Consider the following 10389-nt stretch of genomic DNA (forward strand, 5'->3'; position numbering starts at 1 on the left):
GTCATATCTCCACAGGGAAAGCTCGCCGACGAAAACCATGTGGTTTTTGAATGTATTCCACCCGAGGAACATGAAAAGCGAGCTTAATTTTGAAATCCGAGGTCAGATTCAAAAGTTATGCATACCTGTAAATTTGAGTTCTTTCCTATACATTCAGTTCTTTCGCCACTTTGAGATAGGCCTTGGGATATCTCCACAGGGAAAGCTTCGCCGACGAAAACCATGTGGTTTTTGAATGTATTCCACCCGAGGAACATGAAAACGAGCTTAATTTTGAAATCCGAGGTCAGATTCAAAAGTTATGCATACCTGTAAATTTGAGTTCTTTCCTATACATTCAGTTCTTTCGCCACTTTGAGATAGGCCTTGGGATATCTCCACAGGAAAGCTCGCCGACGAAAACCATGTGGTTTTTGAATGTATTCCACCCGAGGAACATGAAAACGAGCTTAATTTTGAAATCCGAGGTCAGATTCAAAAGTTATGCATACCTGTAAATTTGAGTTCTTTCCTATACATTCAGTTCTTTCGCCACTTTGAGATAGGCCTTGGGATATCTCCACAGGAAAGCTTCGCCGACGAAAACCATGTGGTTTTTGAATGTATTCCACCCGAGGAACATGAAAACGAGCTTAATTTTGAAATCCGAGGTCAGATTCAAAAGTTATGCATACCTGTAAATTTGAGTTCTTTCCTATACATTCAGTTCTTTCGCCACTTTGAGATAGGCCTTGGGATATCTCCACAGGGAAAGCTCGCCGACGAAAACCATGTGGTTTTTGAATGTATTCCACCCGAGGAACATGAAAAGCGAGCTTAATTTTGAAATCCGAGGTCAGATTCAAAAGTTATGCATACCTGTAAATTTGAGTTCTTTCCTATACATTCAGTTCTTTCGCCACTTTGAGATAGGCCTTGGGATATCTCCACAGGGAAAGCTCGCCGCGAAAACCATGTGGTTTTTGAATGTATTCCACCCGAGGAACATGAAAGCGAGCTTAATTTTGAAATCCGAGGTCAGATTCAAAAGTTATGCATACCTGTAAATTTGAGTTCTTTCCTATACATTCAGTTCTTTCGCCACTTTGAGATAGGCCTTGGGATATCTCCACAGGAAAGCTCGCCGACGAAAACCATGTGGTTTTTGAATGTATTCCACCCGAGGAACATGAAAAGCGAGCTTAATTTTGAAATCCGAGGTCAGATTCAAAAGTTATGCATACCTGTAAATTTGAGTTCTTTCCTATACATTCAGTTCTTTCGCCACTTTGAGATAGGCCTTGGGATATCTCCACAGGGAAAGCTCGCCGACGAAAACCATGTGGTTTTTGAATGTATTCCACCCGAGGAACATGAAAAGCGAGCTTAATTTTGAAATCCGAGGTCAGATTCAAAAGTTATGCATACCTGTAAATTTGAGTTCTTTCCTATACATTCAGTTCTTTCGCCACTTTGAGATAGGCCTTGGGATATCTCCACAGGAAAGCTCGCCGACGAAAACCATGTGGTTTTTGAATGTATTCCACCCGAGGAACATGAAAAGCGAGCTTAATTTTGAAATCCGAGGTCAGATTCAAAAGTTATGCATACCTGTAAATTTGAGTTCTTTCCTATACATTCAGTTCTTTCGCCACTTTGAGATAGGCCTTGGGATATCTCCACAGGGAAAGCTCGCCGACGAAAACCATGTGGTTTTTGAATGTATTCCACCCGAGGAACATGAAAAGCGAGCTTAATTTTGAAATCCGAGGTCAGATTCAAAAGTTATGCATACCTGTAAATTTGAGTTCTTTCCTATACATTCAGTTCTTTCGCCACTTTGAGATAGGCCTTGGGATATCTCCACAGGGAAAGCTCGCCCGACGAAAACCATGTGGTTTTTGAATGTATTCCACCCGAGGAACATGAAAGCGAGCTTAATTTTGAAATCCGAGGTCAGATTCAAAAGTTATGCATACCTGTAAATTTGAGTTCTTTCCTATACATTCAGTTCTTTCGCCACTTTGAGATAGGCCTTGGGATATCTCCACAGGGAAAGCTTCGCCGACGAAAACCATGTGGTTTTTGAATGTATTCCACCCGAGGAACATGAAAGCGAGCTTAATTTTGAAATCCGAGGTCAGATTCAAAAGTTATGCATACCTGTAAATTTGAGTTCTTTCCTATACATTCAGTTCTTTCGCCACTTTGAGATAGGCCTTGGGATATCTCCACAGGGAAAGCTCGCCGACGAAAACCATGTGGTTTTTGAATGTATTCCACCCGAGGAACATGAAAGCGAGCTTAATTTTGAAATCCGAGGTCAGATTCAAAAGTTATGCATACCTGTAAATTTGAGTTCTTTCCTATACATTCAGTTCTTTCGCCACTTTGAGATAGGCCTTGGGATATCTCCACAGGAAAGCTCGCCGACGAAAACCATGTGGTTTTTGAATGTATTCCACCCGAGGAACATGAAAAGCGAGCTTAATTTTGAAATCCGAGGTCAGATTCAAAAGTTATGCATACCTGTAAATTTGAGTTCTTTCCTATACATTCAGTTCTTTCGCCACTTTGAGATAGGCCTTGGGATATCTCCACAGGAAAGCTTCGCCGCGAAAACCATGTGGTTTTTGAATGTATTCCACCCGAGGAACATGAAAGCGAGCTTAATTTTGAAATCCGAGGTCAGATTCAAAAGTTATGCATACCTGTAAATTTGAGTTCTTTCCTATACATTCAGTTCTTTCGCCACTTTGAGATAGGCCTTGGGATATCTCCACAGGGAAAGCTCGCCGACGAAAACCATGTGGTTTTTGAATGTATTCCACCCGAGGAACATGAAAGCGAGCTTAATTTTGAAATCCGAGGTCAGATTCAAAAGTTATGCATACCTGTAAATTTGAGTTCTTTCCTATACATTCAGTTCTTTCGCCACTTTGAGATAGGCCTTGGGATATCTCCACAGGAAAGCTCGCCGCGAAAACCATGTGGTTTTTGAATGTATTCCACCCGAGGAACATGAAAGCGAGCTTAATTTTGAAATCCGAGGTCAGATTCAAAAGTTATGCATACCTGTAAATTTGAGTTCTTTCCTATACATTCAGTTCTTTCGCCACTTTGAGATAGGCCTTGGGATATCTCCACAGGGAAAGCTCGCCGACGAAAACCATGTGGTTTTTGAATGTATTCCACCCGAGGAACATGAAAAGCGAGCTTAATTTTGAAATCCGGGTCAGATTCAAAAGTTATGCATACCTGTAAATTTGAGTTCTTTCCTATACATTCAGTTCTTTCGCCACTTTGAGATAGGCCTTGGGATATCTCCACAGGAAAGCTCGCCGACGAAAACCATGTGGTTTTTGAATGTATTCCACCCGAGGAACATGAAAAGCGAGCTTAATTTTGAAATCCGAGGTCAGATTCAAAAGTTATGCATACCTGTAAATTTGAGTTCTTTCCTATACATTCAGTTCTTTCGCCACTTTGAGATAGGCCTTGGGATATCTCCACAGGGAAAGCTTCGCCGACGAAAACCATGTGGTTTTTGAATGTATTCCACCCGAGGAACATGAAAAGCGAGCTTAATTTTGAAATCCGAGGTCAGATTCAAAAGTTATGCATACCTGTAAATTTGAGTTCTTTCCTATACATTCAGTTCTTTCGCCACTTTGAGATAGGCCTTGGGATATCTCCACAGGGAAAGCTCGCCGCGAAAACCATGTGGTTTTTGAATGTATTCCACCCGAGGAACATGAAAAGAGCTTAATTTTGAAATCCGAGGTCAGATTCAAAAGTTATGCATACCTGTAAATTTGAGTTCTTTCCTATACATTCAGTTCTTTCGCCACTTTGAGATAGGCCTTGGGATATCTCCACAGGAAAAGCTTCGCGAAAACCATGTGGTTTTTGAATGTATTCCACCCGAGGAACATGAAAGCGAGCTTAATTTTGAAATCCGAGGTCAGATTCAAAAGTTATGCATACCTGTAAATTTGAGTTCTTTCCTATACATTCAGTTCTTTCGCCACTTTGAGATAGGCCTTGGGATATCTCCACAGGGAAAGCTCGCCGACGAAAACCATGTGGTTTTTGAATGTATTCCACCCGAGGAACATGAAAGCGAGCTTAATTTTGAAATGAAATCGAGGTCAGATTCAAAAGTTATGCATACCTGTAAATTTGAGTTCTTTCCTATACATTCAGTTCTTTCGCCACTTTGAGATAGGCCTTGGGATATCTCCACAGGAAAGCTCGCCGACGAAAACCATGTGGTTTTTGAATGTATTCCACCCGAGGAACATGAAAGCGAGCTTAATTTTGAAATCCGAGGTCAGATTCAAAAGTTATGCATACCTGTAAATTTGAGTTCTTTCCTATACATTCAGTTCTTTCGCCACTTTGAGATAGGCCTTGGGATATCTCCACAGGGAAAGCTCGCCGACGAAAACCATGTGGTTTTTGAATGTATTCCACCCGAGGAACATGAAAGCGAGCTTAATTTTGAAATCCGAGGTCAGATTCAAAAGTTATGCATACCTGTAAATTTGAGTTCTTTCCTATACATTCAGTTCTTTCGCCACTTTGAGATAGGCCTTGGGATATCTCCACAGGAAAGCTCGCCGACGAAAACCATGTGGTTTTTGAATGTATTCCACCCGAGGAACATGAAAAGCGAGCTTAATTTTGAAATCCGAGGTCAGATTCAAAAGTTATGCATACCTGTAAATTTGAGTTCTTTCCTATACATTCAGTTCTTTCGCCACTTTGAGATAGGCCTTGGGATATCTCCACAGGGAAAGCTTCCCGACGAAAACCATGTGGTTTTTGAATGTATTCCACCCGAGGAACATGAAAAGCGAGCTTAATTTTGAAATCCGAGGTCAGATTCAAAAGTTATGCATACCTGTAAATTTGAGTTCTTTCCTATACATTCAGTTCTTTCGCCACTTTGAGATAGGCCTTGGGATATCTCCACAGGGAAAGCTCGCCGACGAAAACCATGTGGTTTTTGAATGTATTCCACCCGAGGAACATGAAAGCGAGCTTAATTTTGAAATCCGAGGTCAGATTCAAAAGTTATGCATACCTGTAAATTTGAGTTCTTTCCTATACATTCAGTTCTTTCGCCACTTTGAGATAGGCCTTGGGATATCTCCACAGGAAAGCTCGCCGACGAAAACCATGTGGTTTTGAATGTATTCCACCCGAGGAACATGAAAGCGAGCTTAATTTTGAAATCCGAGGTCAGATTCAAAAGTTATGCATACCTGTAAATTTGAGTTCTTTCCTATACATTCAGTTCTTTCGCCACTTTGAGATAGGCCTTGGGATATCTCCACAGGGAAAGCTCGCCGACGAAAACCATGTGGTTTTTGAATGTATTCCACCCGAGGAACATGAAAAGCGAGCTTAATTTTGAAATCCGAGGTCAGATTCAAAAGTTATGCATACCTGTAAATTTGAGTTCTTTCCTATACATTCAGTTCTTTCGCCACTTTGAGATAGGCCTTGGGATATCTCCACAGGAAAGCTCGCGAAAACCATGTGGTTTTTGAATGTATTCCACCCGAGGAACATGAAAAGCGAGCTTAATTTTGAAATCCGAGGTCAGATTCAAAAGTTATGCATACCTGTAAATTTGAGTTCTTTCCTATACATTCAGTTCTTTCGCCACTTTGAGATAGGCCTTGGGATATCTCTCCACAGGGAAAGCTCGCCGACGAAAACCATGTGGTTTTTGAATGTATTCCACCCGAGGAACATGAAAAGCGAGCTTAATTTTGAAATCCGAGGTCAGATTCAAAAGTTATGCATACCTGTAAATTTGAGTTCTTTCCTATACATTCAGTTCTTTCGCCACTTTGAGATAGGCCTTGGGATATCTCCACAGGGAAAGCTCGCCGACGAAAACCATGTGGTTTTTGAATGTATTCCACCCGAGGAACATGAAAGCGAGCTTAATTTTGAAATCCGAGGTCAGATTCAAAAGTTATGCATACCTGTAAATTTGAGTTCTTTCCTATACATTCAGTTCTTTCGCCACTTTGAGATAGGCCTTGGGATATCTCCACAGGGAAAGCTTCGCCGACGAAAACCATGTGGTTTTTGAATGTATTCCACCCGAGGAACATGAAAGCGAGCTTAATTTTGAAATCCGGAGTCAGATTCAAAAGTTATGCATACCTGTAAATTTGAGTTCTTTCCTATACATTCAGTTCTTTCGCCACTTTGAGATAGGCCTTGGGATATCTCCACAGGAAAGCTCGCCGACGAAAACCATGTGGTTTTTGAATGTATTCCACCCGAGGAACATGAAAACGAGCTTAATTTTGAAATCCGAGGTCAGATTCAAAAGTTATGCATACCTGTAAATTTGAGTTCTTTCCTATACATTCAGTTCTTTCGCCACTTTGAGATAGGCCTTGGGATATCTCCACAGGAAAGCTTCGCCGACGAAAACCATGTGGTTTTTGAATGTATTCCACCCGAGGAACATGAAAGCGAGCTTAATTTTGAAATCCGAGGTCAGATTCAAAAGTTATGCATACCTGTAAATTTGAGTTCTTTCCTATACATTCAGTTCTTTCGCCACTTTGAGATAGGCCTTGGGATATCTCCACAGGGAAAGCTCGCCGACGAAAACCATGTGGTTTTTGAATGTATTCCACCCGAGGAACATGAAAAGCGAGCTTAATTTTGAAATCCGAGGTCAGATTCAAAAGTTATGCATACCTGTAAATTTGAGTTCTTTCCTATACATTCAGTTCTTTCGCCACTTTGAGATAGGCCTTGGGATATCTCCACAGGAAAGCTCGCCGCGAAAACCATGTGGTTTTTGAATGTATTCCACCCGAGGAACATGAAAAGCGAGCTTAATTTTGAAATCCGAGGTCAGATTCAAAAGTTATGCATACCTGTAAATTTGAGTTCTTTCCTATACATTCAGTTCTTTCGCCACTTTGAGATAGGCCTTGGGATATCTCCACAGGAAAGCTTCGCCGACGAAAACCATGTGGTTTTTGAATGTATTCCACCCGAGGAACATGAAAAGCGAGCTTAATTTTGAAATCCGAGGTCAGATTCAAAAGTTATGCATACCTGTAAATTTGAGTTCTTTCCTATACATTCAGTTCTTTCGCCACTTTGAGATAGGCCTTGGGATATCTCCACAGGAAAGCTTCGCCGACGAAAACCATGTGGTTTTTGAATGTATTCCACCCGAGGAACATGAAAAGCGAGCTTAATTTTGAAATCCGAGGTCAGATTCAAAAGTTATGCATACCTGTAAATTTGAGTTCTTTCCTATACATTCAGTTCTTTCGCCACTTTGAGATAGGCCTTGGGATATCTCCACAGGGAAAGCTCGCCGACGAAAACCATGTGGTTTTTGAATGTATTCCACCCGAGGAACATGAAAAGCGAGCTTAATTTTGAAATCCGAGGTCAGATTCAAAAGTTATGCATACCTGTAAATTTGAGTTCTTTCCTATACATTCAGTTCTTTCGCCACTTTGAGATAGGCCTTGGGATATCTCCACAGGGAAAGCTCGCCGACGAAAACCATGTGGTTTTTGAATGTATTCCACCCGAGGAACATGAAAGCGAGCTTAATTTTGAAATCCGAGGTCAGATTCAAAAGTTATGCATACCTGTAAATTTGAGTTCTTTCCTATACATTCAGTTCTTTCGCCACTTTGAGATAGGCCTTGGGATATCTCCACAGGAAAGCTCGCGACGAAAACCATGTGGTTTTTGAATGTATTCCACCCGAGGAACATGAAAAGCGAGCTTAATTTTGAAATCCGAGGTCAGATTCAAAAGTTATGCATACCTGTAAATTTGAGTTCTTTCCTATACATTCAGTTCTTTCGCCACTTTGAGATAGGCCTTGGGATATCTCCACAGGAAAGCTCGACGAAAACCATGTGGTTTTTGAATGTATTCCACCCGGGGAACATGAAAAGCGAGCTTAATTTTGAAATCCGAGGTCAGATTCAAAAGTTATGCATACCTGTAAATTTGAGTTCTTTCCTATACATTCAGTTCTTTCGCCACTTTGAGATAGGCCTTGGGATATCTCCACAGGGAAAGCTCGCCGACGAAAACCATGTGGTTTTTGAATGTATTCCACCCGAGGAACATGAAAAGCGAGCTTAATTTTGAAATCCGAGGTCAGATTCAAAAGTTATGCATACCTGTAAATTTGAGTTCTTTCCTATACATTCAGTTCTTTCGCCACTTTGAGATAGGCCTTGGGATATCTCCACAGGAAAGCTCGCCGACGAAAACCATGTGGTTTTTGAATGTATTCCACCCGAGGAACATGAAAAGCGAGCTTAATTTTGAAATCCGAGGTCAGATTCAAAAGTTATGCATACCTGTAAATTTGAGTTCTTTCCTATACATTCAGTTCTTTCGCCACTTTGAGATAGGCCTTGGGATATCTCCACAGGGAAAGCTCGCCGACGAAAACCATGTGGTTTTTGAATGTATTCCACCCGAGGAACATGAAAAGCGAGCTTAATTTTGAAATCCGAGGTCAGATTCAAAAGTTATGCATACCTGTAAATTTGAGTTCTTTCCTATACATTCAGTTCTTTCGCCACTTTGAGATAGGCCTTGGGATATCTCCACAGGAAAGCTCGCCGACGAAAACCATGTGGTTTTTGAATGTATTCCACCCGAGGAACATGAAAAGCGAGCTTAATTTTGAAATCCGAGGTCAGATTCAAAAGTTATGCATACCTGTAAATTTGAGTTCTTTCCTATACATTCAGTTCTTTCGCCACTTTGAGATAGGCCTTGGGATATCTCCACAGGGAAAGCTCGCGCGAAAACCATGTGGTTTTTGAATGTATTCCACCCGAGGAACATGAAAAGCGAGCTTAATTTTGAAATCCGAGGTCAGATTCAAAAGTTATGCATACCTGTAAATTTGAGTTCTTTCCTATACATTCAGTTCTTTCGCCACTTTGAGATAGGCCTTGGGATATCTCCACAGGGAAAGCTCGCCGCGAAAACCATGTGGTTTTTGAATGTATTCCACCCGAGGAACATGAAAGCGAGCTTAATTTTGAAATCCGAGGTCAGATTCAAAAGTTATGCATACCTGTAAATTTGAGTTCTTTCCTATACATTCAGTTCTTTCGCCACTTTGAGATAGGCCTTGGGATATCTCCACAGGGAAAGCTTCGCGACGAAAACCATGTGGTTTTTGAATGTATTCCACCCGAGGAACATGAAAAGCGAGCTTAATTTTGAAATCCGAGGTCAGATTCAAAAGTTATGCATACCTGTAAATTTGAGTTCTTTCCTATACATTCAGTTCTTTCGCCACTTTGAGATAGGCCTTGGGATATCTCCACAGGGAAAGCTCGCCGACGAAAACCATGTGGTTTTTGAATGTATTCCACCCGAGGAACATGAAAAGCGAGCTTAATTTTGAAATCCGAGGTCAGATTCAAAAGTTATGCATACCTGTAAATTTGAGTTCTTTCCTATACATTCAGTTCTTTCGCCACTTTGAGATAGGCCTTGGGATATCTCCACAGGGAAAGCTCGCCGACGAAAACCATGTGGTTTTTGAATGTATTCCACCCGAGGAACATGAAAAGCGAGCTTAATTTTGAAATCCGAGGTCAGATTCAAAAGTTATGCATACCTGTAAATTTGAGTTCTTTCCTATACATTCAGTTCTTTCGCCACTTTGAGATAGGCCTTGGGATATCTCCACAGGAAAGCTCGCCGACGAAAACCATGTGGTTTTTGAATGTATTCCACCCGAGGAACATGAAAACGAGCTTAATTTTGAAATCCGAGGTCAGATTCAAAAGTTATGCATACCTGTAAATTTGAGTTCTTTCCTATACATTCAGTTCTTTCGCCACTTTGAGATAGGCCTTGGGATATCTCCACAGGGAAAGCTCGCCGACGAAAACCATGTGGTTTTTGAATGTATTCCACCCGAGGAACATGAAAAGCGAGCTTAATTTTGAAATCCGAGGTCAGATTCAAAAGTTATGCATACCTGTAAATTTGAGTTCTTTCCTATACATTCAGTTCTTTCGCCACTTTGAGATAGGCCTTGGGATATCTCCACAGGAAACCTCGCCGACGAAAACCATGTGGTTTTTGAATGTATTCCACCCGAGGAACATGAAACGAGCTTAATTTTGAAATCCGAGGTCAGATTCAAAAGTTATGCATACCTGTAAATTTGAGTTCTTTCCTATACATTCAGTTCTTTCGCCACTTTGAGATAGGCCTTGGGATATCTCCACAGGGAAAGCTCGCCGACGAAAACCATGTGGTTTTTGAATGTATTCCACCCGAGGAACATGAAAGCGAGCTTAATTTTGAAATCCGAGGTCAGATTCAAAAGTTATGCATACCTGTAAATTTGAGTTC

The sequence above is a fragment of the Notechis scutatus genome, chromosome Z (genome assembly GCF_049901735.1).
Source record: "Notechis scutatus isolate UNSWTSFEM ecotype Mainland chromosome Z, rNotScu1.2, whole genome shotgun sequence".
In the NCBI taxonomy this organism is placed as follows: Eukaryota; Metazoa; Chordata; class Lepidosauria; order Squamata; family Elapidae; genus Notechis; species Notechis scutatus.